This window comes from Herpailurus yagouaroundi, unplaced genomic scaffold, assembly GCF_014898765.1.
Source record: "Herpailurus yagouaroundi ecotype Mexico unplaced genomic scaffold, PumYag 139, whole genome shotgun sequence".
NCBI classification, from domain to species: domain Eukaryota; kingdom Metazoa; phylum Chordata; class Mammalia; order Carnivora; family Felidae; genus Herpailurus; species Herpailurus yagouaroundi.
Genome location: NW_024412394.1, coordinates 55535248 through 55553663, shown reverse-complemented (window position 1 = coordinate 55553663; position 18416 = coordinate 55535248). Strand labels below are relative to the sequence as shown.

The 18416-nt window shown below is 38.8% G+C and overlaps 1 long non-coding RNA gene across 1 annotated transcript in view; it reads left to right on the top strand.

Moving 5' to 3' along the window:
- LOC121029802 (uncharacterized) overlaps nucleotides 1-11251 on the top strand; it is a 46780-nt gene extending 35529 nt beyond the window's left edge. Inside the window, exons 3-4 of the long non-coding RNA XR_005789906.1 lie at nucleotides 2947-3045; nucleotides 11209-11251. This is a non-coding gene — a long non-coding RNA (uncharacterized LOC121029802). The remainder of the gene's footprint in view (nucleotides 1-2946; nucleotides 3046-11208) is intronic.
- The last annotated feature ends 7165 nt before the right edge of the window (nucleotides 11252-18416 follow it).

The following is an 18416-nucleotide window of genomic DNA, read 5'->3' as shown; positions in this document are numbered from 1 at the left end:
CACCATGGTTAAATTCTAGGATAATTATTCTCAACTAACCTTTAGGGAGTGTGGAGAGGATAGCCATTCAGATATGAAATAGGGTTATTTTGTCTTCAATCCTCTTGTTCTGGGATTTCACATGAATAAATTTTAAATTTCCATGAAATAGAAGCTTCCCACTTATAGATATGAAGGATGGATATGCAATTATTCACATATTGGCTTTTATCTGCATCTCTGAAAGGTTTAGAGATGTCTTACCTTAGCATGACTCTATTTCTGACTATTTTTGCTTGCATTTGTGAATGTTTGTGTGTGTGTAGTTTCTGATCTCAGGAATGCTTTGCTGTGCTCCTTTATTTTTTTCTTTTTGGCAATTTCACATGGCTTATGAATCCTTTTCTAACATATTTTGTCTACTTATTTGAAGTAGAATTTTAACAAAAGGCATTCAAAGGCATTACTTATAAAAGATATTATAAAGTAGCTTCAAATACTCAATTTAGTATGGAGTTTGCTAAGGAACCAAAACCTGCTTTGTATTCTCTTCAAAAGAGTAGAGTTGCCCTGGGGCACCTGGTTGGCTCAGTAGGTTGAGCGGCTGACTTTGGCTCAGGTCATGATCTCACGGTTTGTGAGTTCAAGCCCCACAAGGGGCTCTGTGCTGACAGTTCAGAGCCTGGAGCCTGCTTCAGATTCTGTCTCATTCTCTCTCTGCCCCTCTCCCACTTGTGCTCACTCAAAAATAAATAAATGCAAAAACAAAACAAAACAAAACAAAACAAAACAAAACAAAACAGGAGTGGAGTAGTCCCCAGTTTGCCTGCAGCAGAGCAAAATAATGATAAGATAGGGAGGAAAAATTAGAGGCACGTCTCAGTACTTACATTTTTCTTGTCCTTGGTCTAGCCTTCCAGAGCAAATGTGATACAGTATTATTATGATGCCTGTTCCTAATTGAAATCTATAGCTTTATTGTGGTTGCATTTAGACACATGCAGTCAAGTCCTATCCTATAAACTGATGGTTACCAGAGGAGAGGTGGGTGGGGGGGTGTGTGAAAAAGATGATAGGGTTCAAGGAGTGCACTTTTGATGAGCTCTGGGTGATGTATGGAATTATTGAATCACTCTAGTGTATGCTTGAAACTAATATAACACTGAATGTTAACTAACTAGAATTAAAATAAAAACTTAAAAAAATCCTATCCTATTATAACATGGAGATCCAAGCTTATAGTTCATCCCCGAATGCATTACATACTGTATGAGAGTTCAGCCACTAAATAATTGGGGGGGGGTGGTAGCAATCATGCCATTTCTTGAGGATAATTGGGAGATTGGATTGCCACTTGGTCCACTGTCTAAGGAAAGGAATGCCAACTTTGATTCATTTTAGATTTCCAGATATCTGTTGAACTGTAGCTAGAACACTGTTTGAGAGTTAAAATTCTTTATATTTTTTCCTAAATTTGACACCTTTCTATCAAATGACCTGAAAATATCTCTGATATCTCCATGACTTTGCTTCATTCCATTCTCATTGCTGGCTGGACAGTTGCAAGTGATTGTGGAATGATTCTACTCCTGAAGTTTGTAGATGAATGCAAAGAGGATCGATGTAGGGGCGGGCACCTGGGTGGCTCAGTCAGTTAAGCATCTGACTTTGTCTCAGGTCAGGATCTCACAGTTTGTGAATTCAAGCCCCACATAGGGCTCTGTGCCAATAGCTCAGCCTAGGGCTCTGTGCCGACAGCTCAGCCTGGAGTCTGCTTCGGATTCTGTGTCTCCCTCTCTCTCTGCTCCTCTCCTGCTCATGCTCTCTCTCTCTCTTAAAAAGAAATGAAGATTAAAAGAAAATTAAAAAAAAAAAAACAGATGAAAGTATAGGGAGGTGTTAATGATGAAAACCGTAAAAAAAAAAAAATGAAAAGAAACAAAAGAACAAAAAAGTTGGCCCAGCAATAATCAAAGATGGTGACAGTTTATGGAAGTGTCATGTCAGCGAGAGAGATTTGAAGACTGGAAAGGAGGCATTGGTCACGTATTAATGGAGGATGTGGGGAACTTCTGTATATTTTTGGCTGGACTTTTTCCCTTTTGCATAATGGATAGTATTAGCAAAACATTCTTTCTTGTGGGATGGAAATAACAATTTTCTTTGATTTTCTTCTGATCCTCATGAAATTTCTAATTATAACGACAAAACTTAACTAGCTGCTTATGTCCTATGCTGTAATGTGTAATTTTAATCCCTGAACTCTAAAAATGGTTTACCCACAAGTGTGTGCAGATAGAGAGAGAGAGCCTTGCAGAGAGGTACAGAAAAGCCTGTAGCTGAGGCTTTAGGAAATACCTGCGGCATACGCCCTCTGGTCGCCGTTCTCCTGAAGTGTACGGTTTATCAGGGCACAGCAGGTGGGACTGGGACACCCACACGTGGGTGGTAGGCCAGGAGGGAAGAAGTTCTAACTCCTGTATATTCCTCCTCTGTTCTAAGAGATTATTCCCGTCACAAAAATAAAGGTAGTACATTGCCTGTGAGGGACAACTGGTTTAAAAATATTACTTATAAAGGATGCTATTTATTTCTAATTTAAATTACTTACCCCCTTTTCTTGATCCTACTTACATAAAATAGGTAAGTAATCAACTTACACTATAGAGTTTTAAAATGGCTTTTAGAATGCATGGCCAAGTTCTATTTTCGTGGCCTTTCAAGATCACTGCCTTGGTTATCATTATGAAATAGCTGTCTCTAGATGGCAGCATTTCAAACCTTTATAGTACATATTTTAAAATGTACAAAAGAGGTGGCTAGTGATGATTTGGGGGAACTGCCTAGTTTGCTGAGAAAAATCAAGGACTTGTTCAAATTTTAGGACATGTTTGACATTAATTGAAAGCAAACTGGTAGGAAAATAACTGCCCATGGAATAAAATAAGACTGTGTTTTTGTTCACAGCTGGGCTTCCTAAGGATCGTCAGTGTGATTCTCCCTCCACCACACTGTCTAGAGCTTTGGTGGAAAGAGGACCCTCTCCAGTCATCCTTCTCAGAGTGTGTGAGTACAAAGAGAATATTCTGCTGCGCCATCTGTATGGCTCCCTCACCAGTTTAGCAAAGGGGAGGAACTAGGACCTGACCCTGGTTGCATGCCCAGGACACTATCAGATTGGATGTCTATTATTACAGCTAACATTTATTGTCTATTGTGTGCCAGCTTCAATCTATTTACTTTATGTATGCTTGTAGATTTATTCCTCATAATAGCTCCAACAGGTAGGCACTGCTCTATTCCACTTTGCAAATGAATACTAAGGCACAGAGAGAGTAAGTGACCTTGTCCAAGGTAACACAGCTAGAAAAATGGCAGAACAGAGGTTTGAACTCAGCCATCACGCTCCAGAGATTTTGCATGGATCTACCATGCTTGACTGTATAGTTCTAGCTGGGGAAAAGGCCTGGGGAGAGTGAGAAAAGCACAGCAGCAGGTATGGTGTCACTTTTATTGGGCTTAAGGAAGAAATATCACTTCTTTATGCTCAAGGCTCTGCAGGGTATTCTTCTGAAGGTTTTGCATCTACTTTCTGACCTGGTACTTCAATTCAATTCAGCATACGTTTATCGAGTGCCTCTTTATGATCTAGGAATCATGTAAGGTGCTAGGGACAGGAAAGCAGATAAGATATAGACAAAATTATACATTAAATCTTAGAAAGGTGTTCTTTATTTTATAAATGTCCTCTAATGGCAGTTCTTTGCTGATGTCCTTGAAGTAGTGGAATGACACAGTGAGAATGCAAAGCTCCAGATACATGCTTGTTTCTTAGTAGAAATCAACCTCCCTTTTTGTTCACCTCTCAAATTATTCCGTGAAGTACCACGGAAGATGTCCATATCAGATGAATCTGATTAATAGGGTCCTGTCTGGCTATCAGTAGCAAGCCATGGTTGCCTGAAGCTGTCTATTAACCTGATGGCTCCAGGTGAGCGTCTCAGACCACAAACATGCAATGACTTTAATGGAAGAAAAAGAATCAACTCTTTTTTTCCATCTCTGTGTTTTCGATCATTTTTGTTTTGACTCCTGACTTCCCCTTGATCTCTAAAATAGCAAATAGCATGTAGGAAAATCTATCATCTGTTAAACAATCATGCAAAGAATGACATGGCAATACTGCCTCTTTTACATGAACGGCATCATCTGACATACTTACTACCACCCAAACTCATGAATTACTTAAAATAAATGTATGGAAACCTCATCCTTAACCTTAAGCAATTGAACTTCTTGATTCTGATTATTTTCTACAAGTGACTTTGAGAGTTAATTACAAATAATAAAATGTGAAAAGAAGACGCTGAGCTTCACAAATACGTTTACAAGAAGGACATCAAAAGACTTTTTGTCTCTAGTATCTATGGGGTAAGTAGCAAATTTAGAGGTAGAGATGACTTGGGACCATGCTATTGGTATCACTCCACTTATTTCATGATAATAAGAGCAATAATCCATAGTTATTGAGCCAGGCCCTATGCTGGGTACTTAAAGTGTATCATCTCATTTAATACTCCCAAACGTCCATTTTCACATAAGAAAACAGGCTCACAGAGGTTACTTTTCCAAGGTCACATAGCTACTTGTGGCAGAGTGGGGCTACCAACCTGGGAGATTTGTCTAAGTCTATTCTTATAGTTACCTTTCCATACTCTCTAACAAAGTCATTTTAGTTATTGACTTTAGTGAGTGCCCACTTGCTGAGCATATCAGAGCTGAAAGCCATTCCTGACTCCATGAATTTTTGCAGATTTACTGTGAAAAATACATTCATCCCCTAATTATATATGCTTACTCCTTTAGACACCTTCATTTTACAACTTGTCATAGTCATTATTTTACCTTCACTGGTGTTGTGGGTTTCATCAGTGCCAGTATTAGTTACCTATCGATGAAACAAATGACTCCAAAACTTTGTGGCTCAATGCAACAATCATCACTTATTATTTCTCATGGCTTCTGAGGGTCAGGAATTCAGATAGAGTACGACAGGGATGAATTGTTTCTGCTCCATAATGTCTGAAGCCTAAGCTGGGGCTGGAATCATCTGGAGGCTTGCTCACTCTAGAGTCTGACAGTTGATGCTGGCTGTCAGCCAAGGGCCCAGCAGGGGCTTTTGTTGGAGCATCCATACATAGCCTTTCCATCAGTCCTGGGCTTTCTCACGTGATGGCTGGCTTCAAGAGAAATGATCTCAAGACAACACCAATGTAAAAGCTGAATTACCTTTGTTTTTTCTTTTTGAGTGAGTGTGTGTGTGTGTGTGTGTGTGTGTGTGTATGTTTGTATGTGTGCAGCTTTTTAAGGTGTAATTCACATACTATACAGTTCACTCATTGCAAGTGTATTGAATATTTTTTCAAAGTCTGTACAATTGGCATTTATATAAATGGCTACATAGTTAAATAAAATACATACTAATGCTAGGGTTATTGATAAAGTGAAGACAATTAGGTATCCTTGAAGCATTCCATAAATCATCTCAACATCTTAGACTATGCTTGCCTTATTTAAAAAATGGGGTCCTTGATTGGAGAAAAAGCATGATGAGTGCCTGGGCATTATACATACATGCTCTGTATCTTTATCAGGAACTTTCTGTACACATGTGACTATCCCAAGAGTCATCATACAAGATAACTGATAAATGTGACTTCTGTTGGGGTGGAGCAAAGAGTTCCAGGTGTAGATACTACTATCTGGCTGTCCTGTATTTGTTCCTCCATTGCAAACAAATATCTGATTTTGTTCAGGTATATGATGAGATGTGAGCAGAGAAGGTGGAATTCCACTCATGCCCCCTAGCTTTAGGTAATAAACAGTGAAGGGAAGCCCACACTCTTCTTTTATGCCTTGGGAGACGTAGTGTGACGGCAAGACACTTGGAGGTGTGACAGCCATTTTGTGACCATGAGGGGAGAGCCAATGAAGTAGCAGAGAAGACAGCTCAGAGCCCTGACAGTTTTGAGCAGCTATAGTAATGAACTCTGAAACTTATACTTCAAAGAGTCTTGATTAGTGAGCTACTAAAATGTCCATAATGTTCAAACCACTTGAATTCACATATTTTGTTACTTGAAGCAGAACTCCTCCTAAGTGACAAACTCCTGTGAAAAATACAAGTCATATTCATCCCTATTGGGAACAGAACAAAAGTATATGACTACTGCTCTCATTAACAGCACTGCTATAAACTGTGAGTTAAGATTATTACAGTTTATAATTTTTCTTTTGGGAAGTCAATGTCAGTGATGGTGTTTGTATTTTCTAGGCACCTGAGGCCATAGTGACTGTGTGTTCAAGAAATATTTAAGATTAAAGCAAAAAATAGTTTACCCAAGGTTTGAACTTTATGCTTAAAGACATTATAGGAGATAAGGAGAAAGCTCTAAAGATCTGAGAAAATGATTTACAAAATAAAAAAGTTGGGAATTAGAAACTATAAAATATCTTTATGGAAAGGGCATAGACTGCTAGGCTAGGGATCATTTTGTACTACCAAATTGTGTGCAGGACTCCCACTGGAGTCAATCAGAGTCATATGCAAAAATCAATGTCAGGATCTTTCCTTGAAACCATAAACTGAAAGCTGAAAAATCGGAACTATTTCTTGATAGATGTCTGGGAGAGCGCCAAATGTCAGGGAGGCCAGGTGTTTGATGGAAATGAATGTGCTTGATACTCTAATATTGCTGGATAAATTAGCAAGAAAGAGAATTCCATCACTGTCTTTCCCAAAACTTGATTTTTTTAAAGCCCTCAGAACTTCTTCAATTATTTTTTCCAGATGGTTGAGAATTTTAATGAATAATATTCACTCTTTAAAGAAACGATATGAATAGACTTTTTCTTTCCAATAATCTTAGGAAAAAAATCCTTTACGTTTAGACCTGTACTTAATCTGTGGGTCAGAGGTTAACTTCTGTGCACTCTTGTTTCTGGAGTAGAAGGTATTAGTTTAACATGCAATGCACCAACCACTCTATTGTGAGTCTCCTAAACTGTTAGAAAGAGGGTGAGGAAGGGAGGGTGCAGCATTTGGGAACGTCAAGTCTCTGAAAACCAACTTTTTGAATAATTTGTCATGGAGGTTCAAGAGAATAATTAAAAATCATCTTCTAATGATTAAAAATCATCCATATATGGTTATGTAATTTAAACAGAAGGTGTGATTTATTAAAATATATAATGCTTTAATTGAGTAGGAATTTGAAGAGCCAGTACATAGAATTTTGCTTAATATCAGTGTTGATTAGAATTTTTTCTTATCAGTTTTAATAACAAAAGAAATTTTTTAAAAATATTGATTTTAATCTTCAGTTATGAAAATTTTCTCAGGCTTTCCCAGGCTAGTTCTGTAATTTATAAGTTCATCATTCATGGGGATAAGCGCTTATTGTATTTTTGTTGCTGTCTCCTTCTTGTGAGACCCAGTTCATCATTTTTATTAGAATGTTATCATTCTATAGTATTTATTAAGTTGGTAACAGAGATTTATACTGTGCATCACTTTAGGACCCGCTATATGAGATCTAAGGCAATTTTGATAAAGAAGTAATAGTATTGATATATTGATTGAATGATCTAATTTTTTTGTTTATTTGAGAATCTTAAGAGTTTCTTGGTGGATAAGACCAAAGGTGTAGGAAGTCTAGTATTAGTAGACAGAATCCTCAAGAAATTTGCAATGTGCAGGAAATGTGATTTTCATTATATTGTGTGGAATTTAGGCTTTACAGATCATGTATTCAGCTCTTTCTTACATTCGAAGGACTGGAGGAGCACCTAAGAGGTCCCTTGACTTTTCAAGGACCATACAGTGGGTCAGTGTAATAGGAAGGGAGGCCATATCTTCTGACCCCTGTCCAAAGGTCTTTAGGCTATGTCATAATGTCAATCTTAAATTTTTCTAATAATCTACTGGAGTCTATCATTTTACAGTTCTCTAAACCCTTGTTTTTCAATGATGTTTGCAGAGTTACAAGTTCAATTAAGTTAAAGTGCCAGTACACAAAAATTGCATTTATTATTTTTGTCTTATAGCAATCTTTAAAATTTCAAGTTTACTTCTGGCTCCAGTGTTTTGGGATTTAATAAACTATTGCACAATCTACTTCTACTCTTCATAACGTACCTTCTCTGGGTTGCAATGGACTCATCATAAAGTAAGGATGTTGCTATAATTGATCTCGGAAGTCCAGCCCTACAATTCTATTAATCTATATACAATTTCCACTTACTCTTTGGATGAAGTTTTCCTGGTATTAGTATTTTATTGTGTTTCTTTCATTGGGCAATGAAGATTTTCTTTGAGTACGTAAAATAATCTTAGGCATGAATGGTTAGAAACTTTTTTTTTTTTTTTTTTGGCAAAGTAGCCTCTTTCTTCTTGGATTAAATTGGGTTTAAGGCTGACTCTGAAAGTAAAACCACTGTTGGCCTTTAAATGCCCTGGAGTCTGGATTAGAAGGAAAGTCCCTGGTGGGTAAGGAAGGCACTTGAGATGAGCACTGGGTATTATAGGTAAGTGATGAATCACTAAATTCTACTCTTGAAGCCAATATTACACTGTATGTTAACTAACTAGAAAAAAGAAGTAAAGTCCCTGGCTAGCTCCTGTCTTCTGTATTCATTAACTCAAGTCTCTTTTCTGATCTCTCAGTCCTTAAATTCTCAAGTGCCAGAAATGCAGAATCATTACTCATTCTTTTTTCTCTTGCCACCTGCAACTGCCCACACTTACTGAACAGACACTCTGGGTAAGCTATGGCCTCATTCTCTACTATTCCTAGGGCCTTCAAGCCCTCTATTACCCGAAACTCCTGGGTCAGGGTGACAAAGGTCACCCCGCTTTGTCAGGGGGTGGTCTGGTTACTAACTCCTTGAAGATTTCTGATTGTAGTGATGGGTCTGGGAAAACACTGGGTATATGGGTATAAACCCATATAATGTCAATACCAGGGTGTGAGGTGGGAGTCAGTGGTGCTGGAACTCCAGGTCCTGGTTTTTCTAATGTGTCAGTGCAGTGTCAGTGTGAAATTATACTGATGATGATGGGGAAGAACTAACTATTAAGTGCCATGGGGAAAAACTGGAAATCTGTGCTCGTAATAGATCCAACATAAGGAGGGAAAATTCAAAATTTAGTTTGGTTATGAAAAAAAAAGTTATAGTACTCTGGTGACTTGATCTTAACTTAGGTTTACTTTTTGAGCAACAACAAAACAACAGCTATATATACAGCTAAATACATCACATGGGTCTTATTGCTTCACTGTTCAATTTTATTCGTGTACTTTCGGTGTTCATATAATCTAGTCCTGTGCTCATGCAATGGGATTATTGTTTTAGATCTTAAAGGAATATTAGATTGCATCCTGACCAAGGTAATTTTGAGCTTAAAGGATTTGTGTGAATGCTAATGAATGCCCACTCAAGAACTCTCAGGTACATACAGGCAGATCTTGAGAAGCATTTTGATACAGTGAGCTTTTTATCACACATCAGTTCTTTGAACAAATTTTTTAAAGCAACATTTCTTGTTTGTTTCTACATGTTCATTGGAAAAATAATGGAAATAGAGACAAACAATATGTGAAATGATTATTTACCCACATACCCCACATATAAATGAACACCAGTAACACTTTGGCATAAACTTTTATAATTCTTTTGTACACACACACACACACACACACACTTTTTGTTTTGGATACCAAATTGCTCCCAATCTATTTCTTTTGTATCTATTTTAAAATATTAACTTTTCTGGGTTTCACTAGATTTATCAAAAAATGAGGGTGTTGCTGTAATTGATCTCTGAGGTCTAGTCCCACCAATTCTATGGACTTTTAAAATTTTCACATATTCATTGGGTAAAATCACTTGCACACCAGTATGAAAATTCTTTTAAATTTCATACCTAGCAATGTTTTGTGAACATTTCAATGTCATTGAATATTATTTAATAATATAATTTTAATGACTTTATATTATTCTATTATGATTATAGTGTAGTGTTATTACCAATCTTTTGTTAAACATTAAGGATTTTTTTCTAATTTTGCAGTTATATTTTATGCTCAATTATCATCCTTATAAATAAACTTTTATACTTGTGTCAGATGATTTGTGTATAATAAATTCCTAAGTGTGTAATTTGTAGAAATCAAGATTCCCAAAGTTTAAATGTTTTATAAATGTGGTGAAAATTACCTCCAGAAATGATGTGCCAGTTTATATACCCCCGAATTTTAGTTCAGCATATTATTATTCAAAACTATTAATTGATGAAGTTTAATATGATGACAAATTGTTTTATGTTCGTTCCTTTGCCAAATTTTTAATATATTTATTAATCATTTGTATTCCTTTGCACATTAAAAAAAATTTTTTTTATTACATTTCTTTCTTTTTGAGAGGCAGAGCGTGAGTGGGGGAGGGGTAGAGACAGAGAGGGAGACACAGAATCCAAAGCAGGCTCCAGGCTCTGAGGTGTCAGCACTGAGCCCGATGTGGGGCTCGAACTCACGAACCGTGAGATCATTACCAGAGCTGAAGGCAGACGCTCAACCGATTGAGCCACCTAGGTGCCCGCTTTGCACATTTTTTGTACTTACCTACTTTATTCCTTCACATATTAACACCTTGTCAGAAGTGTTGCCAAATGTAGTTCCCTGGTTTAGTCCATGACGCACTAGCTATATGATTTTTGGAATGCCGTTTATCTTGTCTGTGCTTCGGTTTCTTTAAAGCTGGAGTGATGAAGTCCATCTCTTTAGTTAATGTGTTCTGGATCTGAAAACTGGCTCAGGTTTGGGGTCTGAGTGGGATTGTGACTTTTTATTGGACTGAGCACCCTCACCTTCCTGCTCTTCCATTCTCACCTTTGTACCTGGTTATAGAAGTTAAGTAGTACCACTGTTGGCTGCAAGTCTGTTTTGTCCCTAGAGGTGAGAAGCTCTTTTAAAAATTCCCTGCAGGTCAAAGCCCCTAGGTTGTCCCTCTGGCCTTGCTAGTTGTTCAGCTGATGGTGGCTTCCTGGCTTCTAGTACCAAGCACCACCCTGTGGACTCTCATCTCCGCAGATATTTAAAATTTTTTTTTTCAACGTTTATTTATTTTTGGGACAGAGAGAGACAGAGCATGAACGGGGGAAGGGCAGAGAGAGAGGGAGACACAGAATCGGAAACAGGCTCCAGGCTCTGAGCCATCAGCCCAGAGCCCGACACGGGGCTCGAACTCACGCACCGCGAGATCATGACCTGGCTGAAGTCGGACGCTTAACCGACTGCGCCACCCAGGCGCCCCTCATCTCCGCAGATATTAACAAACCTAGCTCTGGGTCTGCCTCTCCTTTAGTTAGCCCTGGCCTGCAGAGAGGGCCACCTACCCTCTCTGTACCCATACAGCTTCTTAGTCATGCTGGCATTCTTCTCACCAGTGCATTCCTTATGGCCTTGCTGAATGCTATGTTATTCGGTGTCCTGTCCTTCCAGTGGAACGTAATCCTCTGATGAGTATTCCAGCCTTACCTAAGAATTTCATTCCAGCTCACCCACCCCTCAGCCTCTTTAATCTTTACTAGCTGTCAGGCAAGTCAGACGTCACCACCTCATTCAGCAGGGCCCATCATTTTCCTTAGACTTCCAGGAGCCACTCTGGCAACAAATGGAGTATACTCCCTGAAGTTCCTGCCAGCTTGTTAGCTCTCATGCTCTGAAAAAGTGCCCCAAGTAAATAAATCCTTTTTTTATCCAGTCTTATATTCCAGCCCCACCTAGTAAGCTCCCTCTGGATTTAATACCAGATTCACTTTCCTGGCTCCTGCTGGTGTAAGGCAGATAATTCTTGCAGCTCCTTGGGTGTATAGTCTGTTTCCTTTGTCATGCCCAGAGTGGACCCACACAGGTTATGCCAGGATGTAATCCTAGCCCTCAGTCTGGCAACCAGGAGAGGAAGTGCAGGCAGTTTCTGAGAGGGGTACTTGCTGCTTTGCTGCTTTGCTGCGGAGAGGCCTCTGCAGCATTTTCTGGCACAGGGGCCTGCAGGTCAAAGTCCCATGTTGTTCTACCCCGGGCCCTGACCTTAGGACAACAGACCTTCCTTGACTGAGTATTTAATCATCTGTGGAGCTCTGAGACTTTAACTTTCAGAGCTTTGATTTGCTGTTCCGATGTGTCTTTTCTTGCACATTGTAAGCTATTAAACAGGCCAGTGATTCTCACACTTAACACTTAGCCTTTAACTGCTTTCTCACAGCACTTAGTTTCTTGTTATTCCTTTGTAGTTAGCAATACACTTTACCTGTAATCAACCAACGCTGCTGTGTTTGTAAGTATTTTTCCTCTTTATCTTCCAAATGCGTTTCAGGTCACTATTGATGACTGTTAGCAGTTGGGATGGCTTGTGCCAGGGACTATCCATGTCCCATGTACTATGCAGGATGGCATCATCTTTGAGTTCCTGAGCAGTGAGAGACCTCGTCCCCCAAACCCACCGTGTTGCCTCTTTTCTTGGATCACAAGTGGCACCAACCATGTTTGTTCAGGTCCTCAAGAAGCAGGTTCCAGGACAGAATTAGAGATGTGTATTAATGCCCTCTGGCTGTTCTAACAAATTACCATAAATTTAGTAGTTTTAAAAGTGCACATTTATTCTTTCACAGTTCTGGAAGCCAGAAGTTCTGAGATCCAGTTTTGTTGGGCTGAAATCAAGCTGTCAGCAGAACCACAATCCCTCCAGAGGCTCTGGGGGAGCATCTGTTCTTTGCCCCTTCCAGCTTCTGGGTTCTGCCATACCTTTGCATCACCAACATCTTCAGATCTCTCTCACTGCTAATCTTCACATTGCATTCTCCTCTGCTTGTGTTTATGTCAAATCTTGCTCATCCTTTCTCTTATAAGGGCATGTGTAATAGCATTTGGGCTCACCAAGGTAATCAATCAATAATCTCCAAATCCTTAACTAATCATAGTTGCAAAGACCCTTTTTCCAAATAAGGTACATTCACAGATTTCAGGGATTACGAACTGATATCTTGAATATCAAAACATTAAAATATAGCCTCCTACAATATGCAAGAGATTTATTGGGGAAATATATCCATGAAGGAAAAAGAGGAGGGGACTAGAGACAGTTAAGGCCTGATGTCTCTGAAAGAGAGTGACAAGGAAGAGGCAATGTGTATAAAGTGCTTCAGATTGAAATGTAATTGCAGAAAATTTGGGCAGACTGATGGAGAGTCCTTGAGCCAAAGTATTCCACTGAAAAGTTTCTGTTCCAGGAATGGGTCTGTATCCGTAAGCCCATTTGAAAAGTCATTGGTTCAGTGCTGCTCATGGGAACTGTGGCCTGGGCAGGAATGTGGTGGTAGATGCAGAAAAGTAATAGCTTGAGCCATCAATCAATTATGCTTCCTAAAGTGGAGAGCTGAGCATGTATTTTCATGGCCACCGCATCCATTGATGTACCTTTTTCTCAGATCTTGTCATCAATCTTTACCTTTCTAAAGGTCCCTGACTAGCTAGGCAACCTATAGCCATTACCCCGTAGCTGTTAGTGATTCACTGATTCGTGCAATTTACTTTGCTATGAAGACCATCTTGAACCTAATCTTGAGTGTTCCATTTAAAGAATAGAATGCTGCTGTACATGTCCAACTTCATAATTTAGCACAACAAATAAGGCCTAATTCATGATGGGCAGCCCTGGTCACAGAATCACATGGTATCTTGTATCTCTGCCAGACTCGGTTCCAAGCCAAGACCTGCTTTTCAAATGAGGGCTGGTGTTGGAAAGAGCATAGCCATACACCCAAATTCTAAAATATGTGTTGTGATTCTCCTATTTGGTATTCTGTCTGCCAAAGTCACTTCAAATACCATTGAATCTATTTGGTCATAAAGCCTAAACGGCTGTGCCACTTATACCACAGTTTGTACCCAATGTTGAGGCCTGTCTTACTCTGGAACCTACTTGGAACTGGCAGCTTTATATATTAGCTTGAAATGGGTTGGGGCAGCACATCCAAATATGGTATACATTCTCTCAAAAATCTGAAAAAAATCTACCAAGCACTGTGCCTCTTTCTTCATGGTGTGAGTGCCAAGTGGAGATCTGTCACAGACCACTGCTCATCCAGAAACGTTATCTATGTGGTTAGATCTCTGAACTTTCAGGGGGTTTGGCTCACCTCTCTTTGGGCATGCATGTGCATTTCAAAAGTATCTTTTACTACTTCCTGATTACCAGGTCTGATTACCATATTGCCATCAATGTAATGAACCAGGATGGTGTTCTGTGGAATATCAAAGCAATCAAGTTTCCTCTAGGACATAAAACTGACAGCCAAGAGCTCATATAGCCTTGAGGTAAAAGAGTGAAGGTGAATCACTTCTAATTTTCTCTATTACCTGGTGTAAGAAAGAAAATGTTTGCTGGGTCAGTGACTGCATAAAAGGTGCCAAGGGCCGTGATGATTTGCTCCAGTGATGTGCCACATTGGGAACAGCAGCTGCAATTGGTGTCACAACCTAATTAATTTTATGATAATGCATTGGTATCCCTGAGCATACATCTGGCTTTTGCACTAGCTAAATAGGTGCATACAAAGAGAATAAGATAGAATCGGCACTTCTGCATTTTTCATGTGTCTGATGGCCGCACTAATCTCTGCACCATTCAGAGATATAGTTATTGTTTTCAATAATGGGGGGAATGTAAAGGGGCTTTTACCATAATGACCCTTACAACAGGGGTTACAGAACCAATGTTTAGACACTCCATATTGGAGGAAAATAACCACAAAATGGGTCTTCAGTCCCAGTGGGATCAATCGTGAGATGGACTCAGCCCAAACCTCCATCTATTATCTTACCTCCAGAGGCCCTTCTGACGGTCTGACCATAGTGGAATTCTAGGCTTTAGGGGTAAATAATGAGTTCAGAGGAGTATCTGTTAATTCCTGAATGAGTATTTCCCTTTCTCCAGTGCACAGTCACCCTGGTGAATGGCCACATGTCCCTCTGAGGAAGGCTTGGAGGAAAAGTTTTAGTAAATATGTGTGGCCATGTGCAGGGTCTAACTCAAGACCCTAATCAAGGGACTCTGGGTCTGAGAACTTAAGTGGTCTTTTATCCCTACTATAGTGACTCACATCAAGTTTCTGCCACTAGATCTGGATTTTTTTTCACTTTTATGTGTCAAACAGTATTTTAATGGACACCCATTTTTTTATTCCTCAGGATTTTCATACTCAATTACCCACCACCAGAGATCATTTTAGGTTAAAAGACTTTGATTACTGCTCCACCCCATTGGCTTATTATAGTAATTGCACACAGCAAGTCTCCAGTGATTAAACAGTGCCACCTGGTCTCTATCCATCTGGAAATGAAACTAGGGAGCCCAGTTTTATGATGGCATCTGCAACTGTCATCTCTAGCTTATAGAGAACAGCCACCATAAAGCTTTTTGAGGATGTTGGTCTTCTCCACAGCACTGCATTTGTTAATACCTTGGTGAAGGCAATGCTCTCTGGGTTCTACCAAGAGGAATGGCTAGAGATGGCTAAACAATTTGCACATAGTAGTTTTATTTGAATATTATCTCCTTAAGTCATCATACTTCTTTTAAATTTCTATACCAGGGTCTGTCATCTTATCCTCACTGTCTATAGTCCACTAATGAGCTTCTACTTTAAATTTTATCCATCATTTCTAGGTGTTTTGTACTTAGAATTTTTTCTGCTTATATAGTCTGTCAGATTGCAAGGACTGTGTTATTCTATGGTTTAAAATTAATGTTCATATTAGTTAGAATGCCATCTACATTTATTCATTATTTCATATTTCTCTTTACTACAAGGACCTTGTTATGGTTTAATTTTCTGTTTAAAATTCCTTACCATATGATTAATATTGTATAAAGTTTTTAAGTAAACCCTCTATTATCAACTCATAAGTAAGTTTTAATCTTAATCTTTTGTGTTTTTATAAGTATCTGTGATTATGCTCTGCATTCTAGTGAGTTTCTCAATTTGTGTACACAGTGAAGTTTATCTCTTCTCATTCCAGTTGCTATATTTTCTATTTCCAACATCTTAATTTAAAAGGTTACATGTACCTCCATCCCCAAATATTCTATAATACATATGTAATGAGCAGAATTCTAAGACAACCCTCAAGATTTTCATCCCTTGGTGCATATGCCCTGTATAATCCTCTCCCCTTGAATGTAGGAAGATTTTTTTTCTTTTATTTGTTATTCATCTCTGAGGAGTGGTTTTGGTTTTGCCTTCAGTCAACCCATTTGTCCCAATATAGAACCAGGTCATAAAATTTTTTTAATGATGATGGTGGGGATGGTGAATGCAGAGTTGGGGTGGTGGGGGGGAGAGGAAGTTTCCTGGTTTTAGGTCCTGGTTTAGAATCTGTTCAAAATCCTCTGCCTCCCTAATTTGGACTATAATCCCAGGCAGCATTCTACAATAATATATACATTTATTATTTTTAAGCTTCTTTCAGGACTTGGTATAGCCAAAACATAGACCCTGGCTTCAAAAAGTGAGACTGTCATTAGTTTTATATGGAATTTTTGAGCTTCCTTTGTCCCCATTATCAGCTTCTGGCCCAAAGGCCAGCCATTGTGTGGATTCAGTCCCCACACACTATTTGCTTTTCTACCCATTTCTAGTCTGTCAGTTTAACTGTTAGGTTGTTTGATTTTCTCTTTTTATATTACTTTTCTTTCATTTATCTCTGAAACAGAGACATTAAAAAAATCTTTTTAATGTTTATCTATTTTGAGAGAGAGAGAGTGTGCGAGCAGGAGAGGGAGAGAGGGAGACACAGAATCCAAAGCAGGCTTCAGGCTTGGAGCTGTCAGCACAGAGTGCGATGTGGGGCTCGAACTCATGAACTGTGAGATCATGACCTGAGCCGAAGTTGGACGCTCAACCGACTGGGCCACCCAGGCACCCTGAGACAGTTTTCAAAGTATGAAATCATTATGTCATTTTCATCCAGAAGTCCCTCCATATGGTTATATTCCTTATAAGATGTATTTAGTTTGTTATTGTTTCTTCTCCCAAATCAAGCATTTTTGTGATTGAATGAGGGAATTTAACCCATTTACACTTATTTCTTTACAGACAGATTTGATCTTTCTGTTATATTGGCCGTGCCTGGTAGTCCTATTGGTGGGCATAAGATGATTGTGAGAGATCTCATTCATGACTGAAACCTGGTGAATAGGGCTTATCCTTCTGGATTATTGTGTTGATTTTGCCCCTTAAGGATATTTGTGTGTTAAAAAAAGTCACAGTCTCCATTACTAGAAGAAGGTTGATTAATTTAATAAAACAAAATACCATAAAATGTCTACATGAAATTTAAGTGTAGACTAAGTCTGGGTCTTCCTCAGAAGAACCTGACTGAAGAGCTGCCACTACTGCTGGCTGCCATCTTTCCTCCAAAGACTTTGGTTATTATATATAAGGCAGTGGCTTATTTTAGCTGTTTTCTACAGTTGCCCTCCAGGGCTCCAAATCCCTACTCCTTGGACCTGGTGAGTAAAGAGGTTTTTTAAAAATAAGCTTTTAATTTGGAATAATCTTAGATTTACTGAAAAGTGAAAGACAAAGATAATACAGAGAGCTCTTATATATCCCTTACCCAATTTCCTCTAAAGTTAACTGCTGATAATTCATGGTACATTTATCAAAAAACTAATGATTCTTCACTTTAACTGCATCCTAGTTCATTCAGATTTCACCAGCTTTTTCACTAATGTTCTTTTTCTGCTTCAGGATCCAGTCCAGAATGCCAAATTGCATTTAGTTATGATGAATAGATCTTAAAACTTGAATAACATAGATTCAAAAACATTTGATTTTTGACAACTCCAGAGCAAACTGTAGCTGTGTCTAGGATATATGATTTGAAACTGTGATTTGTAGGGACCAATGATGTTGCCTGTTGTGGAGAGCCTTATATAGAGACAACATCACATAAGTATGCATTCTCTGTTGGTTTTCTTGACATTGTGGAGGCCAATAAAAGTGAAGAAAAATTAAAACATCAAGGCCTTAGCGTCATGTTTAGTTGTGTCTTCTTATGGATAGAGATTTGTTGCTAATACAGAAAAGAAGTATCTGGAATTCAGGGCAGGTCAAGCTGACCCAAAGGAGCCTTTTAAGATGGATGGCAGACCATTTAACATCCCAAAGAGCTGAACTCTCTAAGCTGGTTTCCCTGGCTACTGGAAGACTCTCTACTCGCTGGAGTTGAATGACCAATTGTTGAACATTTGAAAAAGAGGTCAGGGGACTATGTGCTAGTATTGGGGGTACATAGTTACTAAGAAGGCAAACT